The sequence below is a fragment of the Pseudorca crassidens genome, chromosome 5 (genome assembly GCF_039906515.1).
Source record: "Pseudorca crassidens isolate mPseCra1 chromosome 5, mPseCra1.hap1, whole genome shotgun sequence".
Classification (NCBI taxonomy): domain Eukaryota; kingdom Metazoa; phylum Chordata; class Mammalia; order Artiodactyla; family Delphinidae; genus Pseudorca; species Pseudorca crassidens.
The window spans coordinates 5,442,235-5,464,134 of NC_090300.1; the positions used below are offsets into that span (position 1 = coordinate 5,442,235).

At 42.0% G+C, this 21,900-nt stretch overlaps 1 long non-coding RNA gene across 1 annotated transcript; it reads left to right on the forward strand.

Moving 5' to 3' along the window:
* Nucleotides 1-62: 62 nt before the first annotated feature.
* Nucleotides 63-18,674, forward strand: LOC137224351 (uncharacterized). Its single transcript, XR_010943310.1, has 3 exons — nucleotides 63-1,813; nucleotides 10,214-10,426; nucleotides 18,394-18,674. It is a non-coding gene; the product is annotated as an uncharacterized lncRNA (long non-coding RNA).
* The last annotated feature ends 3,226 nt before the right edge of the window (nucleotides 18,675-21,900 follow it).

Here is a 21,900-nt window from a genome sequence, read left to right on the forward strand (position 1 = left end):
ATTTTACATTTAGGAGTGTATATATGGTCTGTCATACAGAGTGAAGTAAGCAAATACACTCTTATAAGCTGCGATCAAGGTGGTACTCCTTCCTAAAGTACTCATGGGAAGAATAAGGGTAAACCACACATGATTGTGGTTTTATTGGTTTTATTACCCTTAGGATGTATTCAGGTACATCCTTTATATTGACCAAACCAGTGCTTTATTTCTGCTCAGAGATTTAGAATGGACCTACACTGATAGTGGCCACCGTTTGAGTGTCTACTAGGTACCAGTGGCTTTGGTGTCTCATTGGATCGTAGTGGCACTGTACAGTAGGTAGTATATCTTGTCCCCATTTCATAGCTGATGAAACTAAGAGGCTGAGAGTCAGATACTTTAATACCAGACTGTCTAACAGCCGTTTCCCATTCATTACACCCCGACAAGTGAAAGCAGACTCAGAAATTGAGACCTTGCTCTATTTCCTTAATTTTCTAAAGACTTGATCTGAGATCAACAAAATTGTAGCAGCAGCTAGAAATCCATAAGTGAGCCATAAAGGGTCTCCGAAGAGCTCAAATAAAGTCTAGCCACAAAAGCCCAAATTCTTTACTGTAAGAGGGCACTTTGGGTTGTCACTCAAAGTCCGTTATTTTCCAGTTTTAAATGTTTAGATTATTTATTTTTGTTAAAAATTCAAACAAGACAGTATTATGAATTAAAAGTGCTGCCTTCACGCCCCACTCCTCTGGTACCATTTTCAGAAGTAACCACCAAAATTTTTACATGTGTCTTTCCAGAGCTTTTCTGTAGATTTTGACATTCAGAGATATCTGTGCACACACACAAAATCAGTATTCATGTATTGACATTTGGTTTTCTTTTTACGTAAATGGAGGAGTATTTTCTTCTTGTATCCTTAACAATGTGCCTTAGAAATCTTTCCATGGTCAATCATAGATCTGCCACATTCTTTTTAACTGCTCTATAGTATTCCTTAATTTATGCATTCCCTAATTTACAGATATGTAGGTTTTCCCCCTTTTCCTTTCTTTTTTTTTTTTTTTTTTTTTTGCGGTACGGGGGCCTCTCACTGTTGTGGCCTCTGCCGTTGCAGAGCACAGGCTCCGGACGCGCAGGCTCAGCGGCCATGGCTCATGGGCCCAGCCGCTCCGCGGCACGTGGGATCTTCCCGGACCGGGGCACGAACGCTTGTCCCCTGCATCGGCAGGCAGACTCTCAACCACTGCGCCACCAGGGAAGCCCCTCCCCCTTTTTCTTGTTATTGCAAATACTGCACTGAACTTCCTTGCACGTATGTCCTTCACATAGAATACCTGCAAAGGTATGTTGCATTTTAAATCTTACCACCCACCCACTGTCAAACTGCCCTCTAAATGAGGTACACCAGTTACACACCCCGCAGTGGTCTGTCAGGGCACCCGTTCCCTCCCATTCTCCCCCATACTGAATATGGCAGTTGTGGTAGCCAGCCTCCAATGATCCTCACCTCCTGACTTCCACGTCTTCGTGTTGTCCCTTCCACACTAAATCAGAGCTGGTCTGTGCCCAGTAGAATATAAGTGACCGCGTGTGTGGTATGTCATGAGAAGCCTTGCTTTCCTGGACCGCTTGTTCCGAAGGAGGCCCGTGGCCGCGCCAGGAGGCCTCGAGCAGGTCTGGAGAGGAACCGACGGCAATAGAAGCCTCTCCTCCCTCCAGCCCGAGCAAGCCTTCGATGACTGCAGCCTCGTGAGGAGTCACGCAAGTTGAACCTGCCCAGCCAAACCACTACTGAATTCCTAGTGCACAGAAACCAAGAGAGCTAGTGAGTGGTTTGTGGATACAGCATGAGATTACTGACTGCGACTGAATGTTGGTGTACCCTCCTCCCACTCCAATTCATATGCTGAAATCCTAACCCTCTCCCCACCCCCTACCCCCACCCCCACCCCCCCGCAGTGTGATCTGGGTGAGGGTGTTAGGAGGTGGGGCCTTTGGGAGATAATTAGGTCATGAGGGTGGAGCCTTCGTGAATGGGATTTGTGCCTTTGGGAGGAGAGAAGAGAGCTTGCTTCCTCTCTGCTCTCCAGCTGTGAGAACCCAGGAAGAGGCCATCCTTAAGCCAGGAAGAGGGGAGGGCCTTCGCGGGGAGCCCAACCTGATCGCGGGCTTAGAGCTTACACAGCTGTGAGAAATAAATGTTTGTGGTTTAAGCCCCCTAGTCTATGTAATTTGTTACTGCAGCGCAAACTAGTACAGTTAATTAAAACAGCGTTGCTCTTTTTGCCGATCCGATGGATGAAAAATACCTAGTTTTAACTTCCATTTCCTTGATTACTGTGAGATTAAAATTTATCATGTTCATTAGCCAGTTTTGTTTCTTATCTAAATGTTCTATATATACAGTCATCCCTCGGTATCCACAGGGGTTTGGTTCCAGGACCCTCCACAGGTACCAAAATCCAAGGATGCTCAAGTCCCTTTTATAAAATGCCATGGTATTTGTACATAACCTGTGCATATCCTGTGTACTTTAAATCATCTCTAGACTGTTTATAATGCCTAATACAATGTAAAAATGCTATGTAAAGAGTTGCCAGTGTGAGGCAAATTCCAGCTTTGTTTTTTGGGACTTCCTGGAATTTTTTTTTTTCTGAATATTTGTTTTCAAAGAAATGATTTTTATTTTTTTAATTTACTGCTTTTATTGAATGAAGGAGTCTTTAAATTCTATAGTACTTTACAGTTCTCAAAAGTCTCACACATGATTTCATATAATCCCATAATAACCCTTTTTTACCCCCTACCCCTTTATTGCCCCTCCCCCCTTCCCTCTCCCCACTGGTAACCAGTAGTTTGTTCTCTGTATCTCTGTGAGCCTGCTTCTTTGTTTTATACACTAGTTTGCTGTATTTTTTAGTTTCCACATATAAGTGATATCACACAGTATTTGTCTTTCTCTGTCTATTTCACTTAACATAATACACTCCAAGTCCATCCATGATACTGCAAATGGCATTATTTCACTCCTTTTTATGGCTGAGTAATATTCCATTGTATATATGTGCCACGTCTTCTTTATCCATTCATCTGTCGATGGACACTTAGGTTGCTTCCATGTCTTGGCTATTGTAAATAGAGCTGCAGTGAAAACTGGGGTGCATGTCTCTTTTCAAGTCAGTGTTGTTGTTTTCTTCGGATACATACCCCGAAGTGGGATTGCTGGCTCATAGGGCACCTCTGTTTTTAGTTTTCTGAGGACCCTCCCTCCACACTTCTCCACAGTGGCTGCACCCGTTTACATTCCCACTGACGGTGAGGAGGATTTTTCTGAATATTTTTGGCTCACATTTGTTTCAGTCCACAGCTGCGGAACCAGAGGTACGAAGGGTGACAGTGTTCGCCTGTTGGGTGGGCTCTTTGTTTGATAATCACCTTTAATCCCTGACTGTTCCTGATCTCTTTCCTCCATATCGGTTTGTGCTTGTTTAATGCCTGGGACATTCTCTCTATCAAGATGCCTAATTATAACTTTCCCATAGGTCTGTTTGTTAAAGAATTATCTCCACTTTCTTGTGGATCCTATCACATTGTTCATCTTGTTTTCTGTTCCATGTGGTTGGTTTTTCGTAAATGTTTGATGGACTGTATTTATGACTAAGGACTAAGCTGATAACTACCAGGTGGCAGGCCTAGGTTTCCTCACTCAGGGAGGCTGTTGATTGGCAGGACTCTCCCTTGGTTGGGAGGCTGACTGCACAGCAGACCGTGTAAGTGGCGGGTATGGCCAGTCCCTAGCGAGCCTCACCCCATCCCTCCCTACTCAGTATTCATTTGTTTCAGGGATTTTCTTTTCCCTTTATGATCTCATGGTTTATTCTATTTTTTTCTTTTTGAAAATATAAGCAGGAAAAACATTTCCCCCCCTTTCCATCACTTCAGATACTATACCATGCTACAGATTCTCTTTTGCACCTCACCTTTTTCACTTGATATATTGTGGCACTCGCTCTGTATTTTTTTTATATTGGAGTATAGTTGATTTACAACGCTGTGTTAGTTGCAGGTGTACAGCAAGGTGATTTAGTTAGACATAGACGTACATCTATTTTTCAGATTCTTTCCCATATAGGTTATCACAGAATATTGAGTTCCCTGTGCTACACGGCAGGTCCTTGTTGATTATCTGTTTTATATGTTGTAGCGTGTGTATGTTAATCCCATCTCTGTGAGTATTTTAAAAGCTTCCTTATTCTTTCTACAAGTGCATAATATTTCTTTCAGTGCACGATAGCTCACGTTTTGGGCTGTCCCCAGTCTTATTCAACCAACAATTTGAAATTATGTTATGTTTACCATAAAATCTGGATTTCAGCTTACATTGGAAAGTTAGGTGCTGTGACAACACTGCATGCACAATGGCGCAGCTGCGCTTTCCTTAAGGCAGGACCTGTATCCCCATGATAAGGGCCGTAGGGACCATAAGCCCGCACCCCTGCCCAGCTCTGATGCTGAAGCCTAGGGTAAGTCAGTCACCTTTTGCTGTAATACTTGCACTACTTTTTTTCTTAGAGAAATAAATCCCCTGTTCCCGTCTACCAAGATTGTAAAATCAAAGATAGACTACATGGATTGCATATGGTTTTATTTATTCATTAATTCACTTGTACCTATGGTCAGTTTACTCATAGAAGTTATCTGCCCACGTGTGTGTTGCAGTTCGTGCCGGCCCTAAAGGAATGTACTATTTTATTTGTGCATATTTTACTCAAGTTTAAGGTAATTGCTTAATAGTACAAGTTGCTTAAAGCAAAGTAATTTGACACATTGAATAGCTTTAGGAGAGGTTGTTGTCTTTGAATTTTCAGGAACTTAGGATCCATCAGGAAGTCAGCTAAGATGGTAGGACTCATTTCTGATGTCAGATACAAAATGTAGGTGACAATTTTTATATCTTTTTTTAAAATAAATTTATTTGTTTATTTATTTTTGGCTGTGTTGGGTCTTCGTTGCAGTGCGCGGGCTTTCTCTATTTGCAGTGAGCGGGGCTACTCTTCGTTGAGGTGCGTGAGCTTCTCATTGGAGTGGCTTCTCTTGTTGCGGAGCACGGGCTCCAGGCGCGCGGGCTTCAGTAGTTGTGGCGCGCAGGCTCAGTAGCTGTGGCTCACGGGCTTAGTTGCTCCGCAGCATGTGGAAATCTTCCTGGACCAGGGCTCGAACCCGTGTCCCCTGCATTGGCAGGCGGATTCTTAACCACTGTGCTACCAGGGAAGCCCAATTTTTATATCTTTATTTCTATAATCCCCGACTTCAGTCAGTGTTCTGTGAGACAAAGCTCAGTTCTCATGACTGTCTTTGACAAGAACCCTTGTACTGAATAATTTTCAGAATGCTTTATAAGTATCATCACGGCATTTGGAGGAACTAGCGCCACAGAGTGGCTGGCCCCACTGTAGCACCCTCGCCGTTTAAAAGGATCATTGTGGGCATCCAGAGATTTTTTTCCAGGTATCCCACACTGTTACTTGTTAATACATCAGTTTAAAAATATTTTTAAATACAGGGAAGTAGAAAGAATGATATAACAAAACCCAGTGTCCTCTCCACTTGAAAGTGAAATACATTAGCATTTGGTTTTTCTTGTTTTTTTTTTTTAACATCTTTATTGGAGTATAATTGCTTCACAATGGTGTGTTAGTTTCTGCTGTATAACAAAGTAAATCAGTTATACATATACATATGTCTCCATATCTCCTCCCTCTTGCGTCTCCCTCTCACCCTCCCTATCCCGCCCCTCCAGGTGGTCACAAAGCACGGAGCTGATCTCCCTGTGCCATTAGCATTTGGTTTTATTTGCTTCATCTTCTAATGAACATCTGAACAGCACTTAATCAGTTGAAGGCCTTGTGGGTCCCCTCTACTCCCTCTCTCCCTTCCCCACAGGCAACTGGAATCAGGAGTTTAGAGTTTATTTATTGCATGATTTTTAAGCTTTTACTATATGCATATATTTAATAATATATAATATTAATTGTAGAGTTTTAAATCTATATAAATAGTATTATAAATAGTACATAATGTTCACTAATTCGCTTTTTCAGTCATTTTCCACATCCATGTTGAAACATATAGATCTTAACTATCTTAACTGCTGAATCCATTCCATCGTTTAATGGTATCACAATTTATTTCTCCCTTACCAACCTGATGGGTGTTTGTCTTGTCCTCCGTGTTTATTACAAGCAGTACTTATAACCAGTGCTACCTGTTTCTCCTTGTGGGTAAGTGCAGTTTCTCTAGGATATATTCCTAGATATAGAGTTGCTGACTCACAGTCTATGTATATTTTCACATTTATTGCCAGTTTTTCTCCAAGATGTTTATACCAACTTATAGTACTATTGGCAGTTTATCCCAGTTCCTGCTTGTCTACATCCTGGCCTACACACAATATTGTTAAACTTTATAACAATATTCTTTTTTCTGAAGTATAGTTGATATACAATGTTGTGATAGTTTCGGGTGTACAGCAAAGTGATTCAGATATATGTGTGTGTATACATTTATATATTCTTTTTCAGATTCTTTTCCATTATAGGTTATTACAAGATATTGAATATAGTTCCTTGTGCTATACAGTAGGTTGTTGTTGTTTATTTTATATTATATATAGTACTGTGTATCTGTTAATCCCAAACTCCTAATTTATCCCTCCCCCCTTTTCCCCTTTAGTAACCATGAGTTTGTTTTCTCTGTCTGTGAGTCTGTTTCTGTTTTATAAATAAGTTCATTTGTATCGTTTTTTAAGATTCCACATGTAAGTAATATCATATCGTGTTTGTCTTTCTCTATCTGACTTAACTTCACTAGTATGATAATCTCTAGGTCCATCCATGTTGCTGCAAATGGCATTATTTCATTCTTTTTTATGGCTGAGTAGTATTCCATTGTGTATATGTACCACATCTTCTTTATCCATTTCATCTGTTGATGGAAAGTCAGTTTGCTTCCATGTCTTGGCTACTGTAAATAGTGCTGCTATGAACACTGGGGTGCCTGTATCTTTTCGAATTAAAGTTTTCGTCTTTTTCAGATATATGCCCAGGAGTGGGATTGCTGGATAATATGGTAGCTCCATTTTTAGTTTTTTAAGGAACCTCCATATTACTCTCCATAGTGACTTAACATTCCCATCAGTTATAAACTTTAAAGTTATAAACTTTAAAAATACTTAAAAAGCATTCTGAAAATTATTCAGTTATAAACGTTATAACTTTTGCCATTATGATCTGTGTGAAATAGTATTTTGTTGCTTTACTTTGTATTTTTCTGATTACTGGTGAGTTGGAGTATCCTTTTACATTTATTGATCATTTGAGTTCCCTGCTCTGCAATTGCCTGTTTGGATATCTGGCCTCCTTTTCTGTTGAATTCTTTTGTCCTTTTCTTACTGATTTTTAGTTCTTTATATACTGGGACAGTCATCTTTTGCCTGTTTTATATTTTTCTCCATATGTGTTCCATCTTTTAAGTATGTCAATGATCCTTTGCCAGACGGAAACAACACAACAAAGAGCCATCTTCTCTAAGATCTGTTTAGGAAGATAACAACCTTTGACTTATACCATTTTATAAGCCCTAAAGCCAGTCTTACTAGGAAAAGAGCTTTGTGGGAAGAAGAGGGACAAAGCTGTATCTGGTGGCAATTAAGAATGGTGTGTTAGATCCCTGGTGTTCTTGAAACATAACACTGAATGAAATTCCATGTGTGATGGCAGCATGCTTATAATTTGGAGAACGTTGAGGCTTAGAGAAAAATAAATGCTTGAAAATGAAGGCATTCTCATGCTAAATTCTTTGGTGGAAAGAAAACCTGTCATCTGAAATGTTCTGTTATCCCTTGCAGATGTAAAAGACGAAAAAAAGCAAAGAAGGCCTTTGATCTTCACTGAATAAATATGGAGCCATCAAAGCTCTTGTACTTCTTGTAAACTTAAATTTGAAACAGATTAAACGCTAAGGCAGAATGATGGCAGGAAAACTTTGTTAAAGTAAATCATGAAGTAGTTGAATTTCAAAAAAAAATTCATGGCTGAAGCAATGAGTGCTGTAATTTCAGTTGGATTCAAATCATCTCACAGGATAAGGAGTGTCAGTACCGAATGGTTGTGCAATCAAGTCATGTACCTTTGCCACTAGGGAAAATTAAGGTATTTTCATTAATCAGATACTATATCCTGAAAGTGCCAGGTGGCAGAGGAGCTGTCCAAAAGGCACAGCGCAAAGCTAAGTACCACTTTTTCCTGTCCACATGAATGGGAACGGGCGTCTACACTGAGGTGTCGCCAGGTTGCAGTGCTGCCTGACTTGCCAGCGAGGGTCAGGTGCTGTCCTTCCTGTCCTCCTCCCACTGCTGTGTAGGGTACTAATATCCAGTCCCACACCACCAGGAGCTGCAGGGATGCCTTGCTAACAAGTAGGCCTGCATATTAAACAGTCACTACTTTTAAAATACGTTTTCAGTAGGAGAATGGAAACAGTCTGCATTTGATTTCTCAGACTCTCCACATCATAATTCCTAAATCACGATATTTTGGGGAAACTTTTCATTTTGATTTGTGAATACAAGTTGATTATTTTTCTTAGTTTGAATGCAGTGTTGTGTTTAAGCCTCATTTTCGGAAAAAAAAGTATAATTTTGATTTCACTGAAGAAGGAATTGCATACAGATTAAATTATACTGTTTATGAAATAATTCCTGCTTTAAACTATTTGTGATGTATTACAATGGGAATATATAAATGGAAACAGGAAGAAAAGAAATGGCAATTTGCGTGTTTAATGTTTCTGCTGTTTCCCTTTTGTAAGGGTGATGCCTTGCACAGAACGTAGGATCTTTCAGGCAGTTTCCCCAGAGTGAGGGTTGTATCACACATCTGGGGGCGGTGTGTGTGTTGGGTGGGGGATGTCACTTACATACAGATTCCTGGGCCTCATGCAGGCGATATTAAGTCAAAATCCTGGGGTTGAGGCTAGAGAATTTGGTTTATTCACAAGTCCCTGACTCTTAAATGGACAAACATTTGAGATCTGCTGTTCTAACATAATGCTCTCATTTTTATGATGAAGAAATTGAAGGTCAGGGAGCTTAAGACATCGGTCCAAGGCCACACAGCAAGTTAGGAATTCTTTACCCACTGCCTAGTATTCGGAAGCCTCTAACTATTGCTAACCTGTCTCATTCTCATTTTTACCAAGATTTGACTAACGTGGAGTTACTTCATTTTGTTCTTTCCCTTGCGTCATTATGTGCTAGCTGCTTTTTTTTTTTTTAATTTAACAGGAAAGGAATTTTTTTCTTCTGGTTCTCTTCTCTCAATTCTTAGAGCAGACCAAGGTTACCTCCAAAGGGAGAGAGGGGGAGAAAAGAGAAAGGAAAAAAAAAAATGGTGCTCTAGCTTAACTGAGCCTACTTCTTGCATCCTCTTTCACTTTGCACCCACCACAGTTTGTCTTTTACCCCTCACCTTCGCTGAAAACACAAGATGGCAAGCCCCTTCATCCCAGGAACCATGTGCTGTTTTATTTTGTCACCCTTACTATACATAGCACAGCACCCAGAAGGGGTGTATTGTAAGAGGCAGCAAAGGAGAAGCAGATTAACTCCAGAGTAGAAGAACCCCGAGTGCCTCTTCAGGGAGCTGCTACTCTGTGGATATACTTATATCTATAAATATATAAATTTATAGATATATAAGTGTGTCCTGGTGGTTTTGCCCCAGGACACATTGTCAACATTTTGCACCCCCTGTGCTGTGGATTCACGGAAGATGTGCTTCTCGCCTTTTCTTTGTCTTTCCCTGTGGGTAGTGGTCTCCATACATTCTCCCTTAGTCACCAGGACTCGCTCTCTCAAGCCACATTCTCGTTCCTTTTCCGATTGGATCTATCAGCATAATCCTAACTGGCTTCCAGTTACCCTAATCAGTCCAACAAGTGCTCATCTATCCAAATGGATATTATTATTATTTAAATTAAAATCTGTGGTTGAAATAAGCACTGGGACAGTCTGACCGCTAGTGGCACATACCATATCCTACAATTTTTTGTTTTGTTTTGTTGTGGTCAATTCTTACCCATCTTTCAGTTCTCTGTTACCAAAGAGATCCTTTATCCAAGCTCCATTTTGAGTCTTCTTTCTAATTTCTAATTATTTCTTTTATAGAATTGAGCAGATCTCATAGTTTCCCTGACCAACCGAGACATAGCTGACTCCCGGAGCTGGACCTCATGCTGACACCTCAGAGATGCCCGAGTTCCTTTCCATGCAGCCATCCCACTGCCACTTTCAAACACAGCCGTCTCTACAGTGGGAACCTTCTCAGCCGCTGCGTATGAGCCATGTTGATGTTCGTGACACAGTTGATTCAGGCCTTCGGTAAATATTACTGACAGCCTACTCTGAATTAGGAATTATTTTAGGTATGGGGACTACAGCAACAAATAACACAGACAAAACTCTCTGGCTTCATGGCGTTTGTATTATAGAGAGGGAGATGATTTTTAAGCAAGATACACACACATATTTAGATAGTGATATGCAGAGAAATAGATATTTAAATAGTGATAAATTCCAAAGACAAAGAATATTATTTTACCAGTTCACAATATTAGGCTGGTGAACCAAGAGTGACTTGCTTATAATGAACCTAACTGACTGCCCAGCCTCCAAGCACAATGGCTGGCAATTCGGCGGGGCTTTACTGACTACCCGCACCTCTATCTGACAGATGGCGGTTACAAAGAGGACACGCTACTATCTCTCACTGTAAGGGTTGAATAACTTAGACTTTGCACAATTCCTTGAGCTGGCTGCAAACATCCCCCCACATCTGCGTGTCCTCGGGATAAGCCTGTTGCACCTTTTCTCTGTACAGAAGGCCTCACTCTCCCATCTGCCGTGTGAGTGATGTTAACTGCGGCTCCACGTGTTGAAGGACCAGCCGTTGGCTGAGTGATACAGGACCGAACGTTGATTAGGAGAAACAGGGCAGCAGCACAGGGCTTATCAGCACCTCTCCATCTTTCCTGGGACCAAATTTGCTCCCGTGCCTTGGCCTCAGCAAGATCTTGTCAGCTCTAGTGCACCCACTTTATCACACAGTCACATAGCTCTAACTAAGTTCCTTCTGAGTCTGTGTTATCGTGTGATGCATAGAGAGAATTCCAGCGTTTCAAGAACGTGAGAATTGGAGATGTGTCCTATAAAGCAATGGTATTGACACTTGGGTATAATAGGACTTGATGCATGCTCGTGGTCATTGTCATTGATCTCCCCTCTCCCTACAGGGCCAGGCCTGGCCAAACTGTGTCTTCTTCCAGAATTTTGGCCTTGGCCACTCCTGTTTAGACACCTTTCTCCTCATTCGTGATTTTGATTCACGTTTATCCTCTTTTGTAAACTTGCAGTTATTTTCAAAAATGTAGCAAGAAAATCAGAGATGTTGAAGAAATTTAATAGAATGCAGTAATATTTAATTAACTAGAAAGCAATTAAAATTTGGGATTCTTTTCCCTATAACGTTTTCTTAGTATACGTTCAAATGGAAAAAATTAAAATACAGATAAGCAAAAATCAAAACTCCCCTGCAACCCCATTGCTCAGAGATAACCACTTTTTAGATTTTGGTATTTGTCTTTATATAAATGAGGATATATATTTTAAAGTTCATGTATCTGGTTTTTTTCAAAAACAGAATTTCACTATACATCATGTTTTATATTTTAAACGTTTGTGAATCATAATGTGCTTTTCTTTATTTTTTATAATTGCATAGTAGTCAACTGTACAAATGCTTTGTCATCTGAAACACATCAATCTCTTGTTGGATTTTTAATGGTGTGATTAGTTTGTTGTTCGGTTTTGATTCTTGTCAGCTTTTTTAAGAGAAAGAGGCACATGAAAAGAAAAGGCAGCTCGTAGCAAAGATTTCCCCCCAAAATCAAAATACCTATAACGTGTCCCGAGATGATACAGATCAATCTAGTTTCCCAGACTTTTAGTAACATCTTAGTGATGTAACCAATTCATGGTGACCATTACAATGCACTGAATCCCTCCCTTCCACCCTACATACCAAGTGCTAGAGCAGGACCTGAGGTGCCAGCACAGCCTTCAAGCAGCTGCTGAGCTCCTCAGCACAGGACTAATAGTTTTGGGGACACAGTATTTAAGCATGGGTTTTAAAAAGACATTTTTTAATTTAGTCTTTATATAAATTAAATCAGCCAGATTTTGTGACACATATGTCACTGGTACAGAGATGTTCTTTAAATTCGAATCTCAAATTTATTAACTATCTAAACATAGAACATCAAACATACCATTCCCTAGTCTTCTTGTTTCCCACTTACTTACCATGGACTTAAAAGTCAAGATGCAATTTTATTGTTGATTCTCGGGTAACATAAAGATGAACTGAACATCATAAGAATTATAAAGGACTTCCGTGATCTGTGGCAGATATATTTGGCATTGCTGGATGACAATCATTTTGAAGAGGAAGTGAGATTAAAATAGAAACTGGGGAATTCCCCGGTGGTCCAGTGTTTAGGACTTGGCACATTTTCACTGCCGGCCCGGGTTCAATCCCTGGTCGGAGAACTAAGATCCTTCAAGCCATGGGTTAATTAACTCAAAACATTTTTTTTTCTTTAAAGACCATAAAAAATAAAATTAAAATAAAATAGAGGCTGATGGCTGAGTACAGGCCTGGTGGTCCTGGAGCTGTGGCCTGTCTACAGAAAAGCATAGACGTGGATACTCCCGTTCTTAGAATTCTGAGGTCCACACTGAGCTGAATACACTGGCCTCTGTGAGCTGTTTTAAAGAGAACGGCAGGCTACGATTAACTCAGGTGTGGCCCCCAAGCTCCTGACAAGCTGCCCACATGGGCCAAGTTTGAACCTATTGACTGTAAATTGATAAGATGTAGACAAGTTCTTTGTAGAAGAAAGTAAGATTTCAAAGATACAGCTCTTGTTCTTTCTGACCAGTATTCATTAACAGAAGGTAAATGTGGAAAAATGTAACTCACATATTACTTCTTTCAAAACTAATCACTGCATAAATTATGGTAGGCACCATTGGGAAGAAAGTACACATACTTCGGATTCTTTTTTTTTTTTTTTTTCCCGCGGTACGCGGGCCCCTCACTGTTGCGGCCTCTCCCGTTGCGGAGCACAGGCTCCGAACGCGCAGGCTCCGCGGCCATGGCTCACGGGCCCAGCCGCTCCGCGGCATGTGGGATCTGCCCGGACCAGGGCACGAACCCGCGTCGCCTGCATCGACAGGCGGACTCTCAACCACTGCGCCACCAGGGAAGACCCGATCATTTTTAAGATGTTTAAAATATTTAAAATATTTCTCTCTTCCACTCATTTGTTTCTAATCCCACCACAGGACTCAGGCCCTCATCCCTTCCTAATTGGTTTCGGTGCCTCTGGTTTCTCCCTTTTCTCTCCCTTTATCTTTCTAAAACATATCATCAGATCAATCCCCAGTTCAAAGTTGCCCTATTTTCCCCACAGATTTAATTCCTGACACATAGTAAGTTTTTAAGAAGTGTTGAAAGGGGACTTCCCTGGTGGTCCAGTGGTTAAGAATCCACCTTCCAATGCAGGAGGCGCAGTTTCAATCCCTGGTCAGGCAAATAAGATCCAACATGCCATGGGGCAACTAAGCCCACGCGCTACAGTTACTGAGCCCGCGCACCACATGCCACAACTGAGACCCCACGCAGCCAAATAATAGTAAATAGAAATAGTAAATAGTAAATAGAAATAAATAAATAATATTTTAAAAGCTAAATAAATATAAATAAAATTATATATATATATAAAAAAGAACTGTTGAAGGAACTCAGTGATTGGTTTCCAAAACGTGAGGTTTCAGTTTTGTTTTAGCTTAAACATGTGATTCACTAAGCTTGAACTCGTAACTACGGAACTATACTTCTTTTAGGTTATTTTCACTCACAGATATTAAATGAGGCATTGTAAAACAATTGTTGACAGTGAAATAAACTAAGGCGATTAAAGCTTTAAGGACACTTCTACCTTGTGAAATAATTTGGAGTCACAATCTAACTTGCACGTCACTAAAACTTGGATCATTCACAATGTGTGTCTTAAGGTGAAGATACTGATTTTCATAATCCTCACTTGCAAATCATCCTCATTATTTTCTCCATCGCTGCGTATGCTCAACCCTTCTTCCCATTCTTTTATTTTTAGACCCGGCCAAACTGCCAATCATCTGTGAGCCGCTCATAAGCAAGACCATCCCTAAACAGGACTGTAGGGTTAGGGGTTTTGGCTTCTGCATAAATGTTTGTAAATCAGCTGAATTCACTGAGCATGTGGAGTTGAATGATTTCACATGGAAGAGAAGTTTTACATGAAATGCTCAGTGTTTGCATCTGGAGTGGAAGTGCTTCCTCGTCTTCCCCATCCCCCCCATCTAGGATTTGCAAACGTTGTGACGATTTAACTTTAAGCAAGGTTTAATAAGAACTTCAGATGAATCATAGAGCCCACCTCAAAATGATAACATATAATCCAAGTTCACGGATTGAACAAAACCAGTGAGTTGGTTGAAACAGTTCCTAGGGTGATTCTGGTGTATCCTCTCCCCTCAGTTACCCCAGTTCTTTAGCAGAGCTGGGTTTTAGAGTCCAAAATATCAGCTGATAGGAGAGTGTGCTTTTTTCTCTCAGCTGAATTTTGTTAAGTCCTCCTGAAAGATGCACAACTTGCTGATAAGTGCAGGTTATCATTTTCAGTCACTGAAATGAAACGAAATGAAAATGAGTGATACAAGGTAGATTAGCTAGGTCTACTCTGGCTGATACTGGATGAATCTGAATAATTAACTCCTGAATGATTGACTGTAATCTGCATATTTCTTTTGGTCATCGTGGGAAGGTCTTTCAGCTCCTTGGACTGCACACTGTACACCTTCTAATTGTAGGCTGAGTGTCAAGTTGCCTGTGTTCCAAGCAGACTGGGAAGAATGTGGGCGGTCCTCTCATGTTTCAGAGTTATTTAAAACCTGTATGACTCTTTTAAGCTGCCGTAGACTATTCTTACCAATAAGCTAAATTTAACTTTTCTCTCAATGTGCTGGAATGATGTTGCTACTATAAATTGCTATTGTGTAGATTGGAACTTCAGAGAGTAATTATATGTGCAAAGGGCTTCAAGCCAACTTCTACTGCATGTTTCTTGACATCTTGCCTGCAGCCAGTGTGGTAATACTAGAAGTTACTTATTCTTTAGTACAAGACGACACCTGTAGCAGAATCTGCAGAAGACCCGACAGCTACCACAAAACAAGTTAGTCCCTGCTGAAGTGGAAATCAGCAAGAATACATGACATAAAACGTGAAAAATGCAGGGACTTCCTTTGTATGCCTGATGGTGGCCATTATTTTTTAAATCTTTTAAGGGTTATTTTAACATGGGGAGCATTGTTTCCTTCAGAGGGCTTTTTTAACGTTCATTTTAGTATTATCAAGGCTGTTTTCTTATTTGAATTAGAAAATGTCAAAAGAGTATATATAGTTGATTTGATTCAGTTTGTACCAAAAAATGAAGAGCCTTAAGTGTGGTAATTTGAGGCATATTTTGAAGACATTTTTGGAAAAAATACATATTACAAGGTTTTTTTTCTTTTTTTAAAAAATGAATCAATGTTTCTGATATTCATAAATACAGATATTAGTTTACTGTTGACTTGTGTTCCATAAGTCTGTTTGAACAGTTACTTGTCATAGTGGAAAGACCAAGGACTTTTAAATAAGCCAGACCTGGTTAAAACTTGGTTCTATTATTTCTTAGCTGGATAAAGTCCCTTAACCTTTCAGAGCCTCTTTTTATATGTGTGGTAAAGGAATAATATCCTCCCTACTGAGTTGTTATAAAGCTTAAAGGGAATATATATAAAATGCAAAGCATAGTACTTGAGACATAGTAAGTATTCAATTAATTACAGTAATAAACTAGCAGTAGTAGATGTATCTGCAGTTGTTGTCAGAACTTAGAATTAATAGCAGGAATATAGGTTACTACTCACTTTAGGCATTAAAATGAGATTTTGTGGTACAGCCTAGAAATCCCATCTTATTTTAAAAGAAAGTGAATAAGATTTTCTTCTTAAAAGAAGGTTCAATTCCCAAACACAAAGACATTTCGGACCAACGTTTAAAAATCTTATAATGAAATCAGCCTTTGGGGGACTAACACATAGTTTTAAAAAGCTAAAAAGCTTGTTGATTAGAAGAAAGCCACTGAAAATACTGGCAGTGTTTTCTGACCTGAAAATTTGATATCTGCCAGTATTTGAGAAGAAGCAAAACAGAGACAAATTTTTTTTTTTTTTTTGGCCACACCGCAAGGCATGTGGGAACTTAGTTCCCGACCAGGGATGGAACCCGCTCCCCCTGCAGTGGAAGCGTGGAGTCTCAACCACTGGACCACCAGGGAAGTCCCAGAACAGAGACAACTCTTACTCTTCAAGTTTTCACGTGCCCAGAGCTTCAGAGTTCATAGATGCGATCATGGGGGTCACCTCAGAGGTCGGCCCAACTTGACAGATGAAGAAACTGAGGGTCAAGCACAATCACTTGCCTGAAGTCACACAACAGGTTAAGAGCAAAATGGGAACCAGAATTAGTTCATTCCGTTCATGGAAACATTTGCCGAGTGTGTGCCAATAGTGGGCAGATGGCAATGCATGCACCTTCCCCTGCCCCCTCCTCCCAACATCCCCACACAATGTAAGCCTTCCTCTCCAGGCTTTCAACTGCTCTCTCTGTTTGGACCAAGTAAGGCTCCCTCCCTATCTTCGTCCATTTGCTGCTGTAACAAAATACCATAAACCGGGTGGCTTATAAACAACAGACAATTATTCCTCACCGTCCTGGAGGCTGGAAGTCAGTGCAGCTGGGCCAGGTGAGGCGCCCTCTGGGCTGCAGGCGTCTGGTGGTCCTCACATGGGAGAGGGGCCAGCGAGCTCTCTGGAGCCTCTTGTATAAGTGCACTAAGCCCATCCATGAGGGCTCCATCCTCGTGATTGAAGCACTTCCCAAAGGCCCCACCTACCAAAACCATCACATCAGACATTAAGATTTCAACAAATTAATTGGGGAGGGGGGCACAAACAGACCATAGCACTCCCTCTACCAGTGCTCACATATCCCGGAAGGTCTTAGAACCAGAGAGATTTCTTGTTACAACAAGACAGAGAGGTGGTGTAAATTCCAGAGAGTCTGCATCAGATTTGGGCATTGGTGTTATTAACTACATAATAGTTGACAACTGACCAACTGTCGGCTGGGTACCTCTTGAAGCAACAGAAGTTAATGTGTCTTATCTTCTACAATTCGGTAACATTCTATGATTATTGTTCTCTTTAAAAAGGCTTTCTTTGGGGACTTCCCTGGCAGTCCAGTGGTTAGGACTTCTCCTTCCAATGCAGGGGTTGTGGGTTCAATCCCTGGTCAGGGAGCTAGGATCCCCCATGCCTCATGGCCAAAAAACCCAAAACATAAAAAACAGAAGCAATATTGTAACAAATGCAATAGAGACTTTAAAAATGGTCCACATAAAAAAAAAATCTTTAAAAATAATAAAAAGGCTTCTTAAGTGTTTTTGTTTTTTTGCTTTTTTACTTTTTTACATTTTTTTTGAAGTGTAGTTGATTTACGAGTGTTTCAAACTTAAAAAAACACAAACAGGGAAAACCCTCATCCCAGTTTTGGAGATCTGCAGCACAAGGATGAAACAAGCACAGACAAATATTAGGATAGATGTTTAGATTTCAAGAGCAGAAGTATGGCTTTACTTTTTTCCCCCTTTTGCGGTGTTCCCAACATTTCAAGAATAGAATCCCTGATTAAATAAATTGAGGTGTTGAGGTTTTCAAGATTCAGATCACAAGTGGGTTTTATTATTTTTCTCCAAAGCGTAATATATTACTGGGTTTCTCTCCCAATATCTAAACAGCTAATAGCTTTGTTGACCAAGAAGTTTGCCCAAAAAGGAAATTCTCATTAACTCAAGCACTTTGATTCAACCTCTACACCATTTAAAGACTGGGGGTTGTGCTACAGTTAGTTTTATCCTAATGTCCTTTGTTGGCTTCATCAAACTTCTACGGATACGAATCTTAATAGATTTCAGTCCTGCTCTATTTTCCCATTCCTGCCTGTCCTGAGGGAGTCGTACAGTTGCTTAGTGTTGGTCTGGCATGCAGCTGGAGGAAGAATGTCAAGCTTATGGGAGTGTGGGAAGGGGCTCACTGTTTGCTTCTGCCGCCAGAAAGTGTTATCTTGCAACTCCTAGGTTTTGTGCAGGACATGATAGAAAAGGAACCACGCAGCTTGGTGGATATACGGATCTGAAATAGCAACGGCTAGAGCGTTGGCATTGCTGCACAGGAAATGGGCACGTTTTTTGGAAGGATGTCAAGTGAGAGGATCGAGGCTCCACAGCTAGTAAGTCCTTTGACTTCCTGTTCTCCGAGCCACTCACCCTGCTCATGGCTTTGCTTCTCTTCCCACCCAGCCTAGCCTCTGGGCCGACGCATTTCACCTTCTGTCTCACACACGCCACCAACCCTCATCCCTCGAGGGTTCATTCCCCCAGCATCACCCGCGTGCCATTTGTCAGGTGGACCATCCTGCTCTACGGCCTCTTCCCACTTTGCGCGCTCTTCCTGGGCCCATGCTCCGCGGCTTCACCTGTAGCCGCGTTTGCAAACCTGTGCTGGCGTTTTGCAAACTTTTGTCTGCAGCCCAGATCTCCATCCCGAGTTCCAGGCCCATCTCCTCCCACTTAGTGGAGACACTCACTTAGATGTCCCAGGTGGAATTCACCTACTTCCCTCTCAAATCGGCATCTCCTTCAATGATTGTCAAGACCCTAGGATCCTTGGAGGGGAAAAAGAAAGCGAAGGAACCAAAAGCCAGGAACCTGGAGTCCTTTGTTTCCTCCTTTCATCCAAAGCTAATTGGAGCCTAGTGCATCAAAAGTCAGGCTCGCCTCGTTTCCTGCTCCACAGGAGACTGATGATCTAAGGCATTGTGTTGCAGAAGGTCAAGGCTTCAGGATGGGACATGTTGCTTTGTTTATGGCAACAGCAATGATGCCAGCTATGGGCCTAGAATAAGAAGAGTTCTTTAGATAAATTATGACTGGGTGTGCTGTTGTCTTTATATGCACCGCGATATTGTAAACATTTCTTGAATAACCAGTTTCCCTGGGGTATGCGCGCTCCTTCTAAATGTCTATGCACTGCCCACCCATCCTTCCGTGGGAGGAACTTGCATTTAGAGCATTATCTCAATGTATGCCTTTTGAAAGGGGCCAACGGCACATTGAATAGGAAAACATTGGATGCCTCGGCCAGGAAAGGACTATAGAATTAGGAGTGATTAAACCTTGCCTGCAGGGCTGAGCTGTTTGGGAAGGTTTGAGTTGAGGGGCAGGTGCCAGGGGCCATCTGGCCTCTCTCAAAAGAACATGATGCGTTGATTTTTACTTCTTCAACCAAACAAAGATGGTCAAAAAATAAAGGTGCAGCTGTTGAGGTTTGGCTTTTCTGCAGGGATATGTTCAAGTAGAAAGAGCTAAGAGCCAGGAGAGAGCGGATTTGAAGGACTTTTATTACTTGTTGGATTTGAAAAGTTAATTTTATTTTTTTAATTTTTAAATTTTCATTTATTTTTTTTGAAAATGAGCAAAGACATATTATTATTATTATTATTATTTATTTATTTATTTGCGGCACGCGGGCCTCTCACTGCTGTGGCCTCTCCCATTGCGGAGCACAGGCTCCGGACGCGCAGGCTCAGCGGCCATGGCTCACAGGCCCAGCCGCTCCGCGGCATGTGGGATCCTCCCGGACCAGGGCACGAACCCGCGTCCCCTGCATCGGCAGGCAGACCCCCAACCACTGCGCCACCACGGAAGCCCAAGACATATTATTGAAGACGATATACAGATGGCAAGCAAGCACCTGGGTATTTGTTTGCCATTATTGAAAAGTTAATTTTAAAACTATGGTCACAGCATTATAGACTGTGAGCTCTTAGTCACCAGGACCCGTGATACAGAATGATGGTGTATCTGAAACTGGAGTGTTGTATTGGGGCGTGGAGGGTCTTTGAACCTTAGGAAGAGAAGGGGTTTGTAAGAGTCAGGGTAGGGGAAGGGTCTTTCACTGAGATGGAGAACAGGGAGGGTGGAGTCTGGGTGGCTGCGAATTAAGTCAGAACAAGCCACTCTTTTGCTCAAAACTCAAGTGGCTCCCGCTTCACTGCCTATTGGGCCCTGCACCTTCTGACCCTGCTGCTTCTCCAGACTCACCTCCTCCCTCCCTCCCTCCCTCTCTCTCACCCTGGCCTCCGCCTGCCCAGCTCTGGGACCCACCAGCACACTTCAGCCTCCGGGCCTGTGCACTTGCTTCCCCTCTGCCTGGAATTGTCCAGCCCCACCCCACCACCACCCCACCCCGGATCATGGCCTGACTTTCTTCAGGTTTCTGCTCAACTGCCAGTTTATAAGAGGGACCTTTCCTGACCAAGACAAATTCAAGAACACACCTTGTCCCCCTCCCTGAGCTCCAGCCCCCTTTCTTTCCCTTACCTGCCTTTCTTTTTCTCATGCTCTTACCAGTACCCGATGTCCATTTGTTCGTTTATTGTCTGTCTGCTCTCCTCATGTGAACTTCAGATGCAGGGGAGATTATCACGGTATCACCAGCATCTAGAATTGGCCCATGGTGGTAGATGCTCAATGAACTGTTTTGGGGTTTTTTTTACATTTTATTTTATTTTTATTTATTTTTTAAATTAATTTTTATTGGAGTAGAGTTGATTTAAAATGTGTTAGCTTCAGGTGTACAGCAAAGTGAATCAGTTATATATATACATCCGTTCTTTTTTAGATTCTATTCCCATATAGGTCATTACAGAGTATTGAGTAGAGTTCCCTGTGCTCTACAGTAGGTCCTTATTAGTTATCTATTCTATATATAGTAGTGTGTATACATCAATCCCAATCTTCCAATTTATCCCTCCCCCCTTTCCCCCAATAAACCATTATTGAATGAACAAAAGAAATGCGTTTGAGACTTGCAGAATTAGAGGTGTCTCAATTCCATCTAAGTGGAGCCACACACAAGCAGTTGAGTACTGCAGGTTCACCAGAGAGGCCTGGGTGACAGACTGGGCGCCACTGGCATCTGGCACAGCAGGTGGGGTTGCAGTAAGGCAGTGAGGGGTGAGAAGACAGGAGAGCCGGGCCTGCATCCTGGGGACACGAGCCTTGAGGTGTGATGGCGGGGAACATATCTACGAAGGAGACTTAGAAGGAGTAGTGAGAGGGTAGAAAGCAACCAGCGGGGAGTATCCCGGGAGCAAAGTACAGGGAGCCCCTGAGACAAGGACCTACCGTCAAATGCTGCGGAGTGAGCCCAGGTCCTTTAGGGCAGGGTCCCCGGCAGGGTGAAGGGAGAAGCCAGATGGGGAAGAGCTGAGGACTGCATCAAGAATGAGATGGTGGGCTTCCCTGGTGGCGCAGTGGTTGAGAGTCCGCCTGCCGATGCAGGGGACATGGGTTTGTGCCCCGGTCCGGGAGGATTCCACATGCCGCGGAGCGGCTGGGCCCGTGAGCCATGGCCGCTGAGCCTCCGCGTCCGGAGCCTGTGCTCTGCAACGGGAGAGGCCACAACAGTGAGAGTCCCGCATAACGCAAAAAAAAAAAAAAAAAAAAAGAATGAGATGGTGAGGGTAGAAGCTGGCGGTGGAAAGAACAGAGTTCGTTGAGGAGTACCAGAAGCCTTTGTAA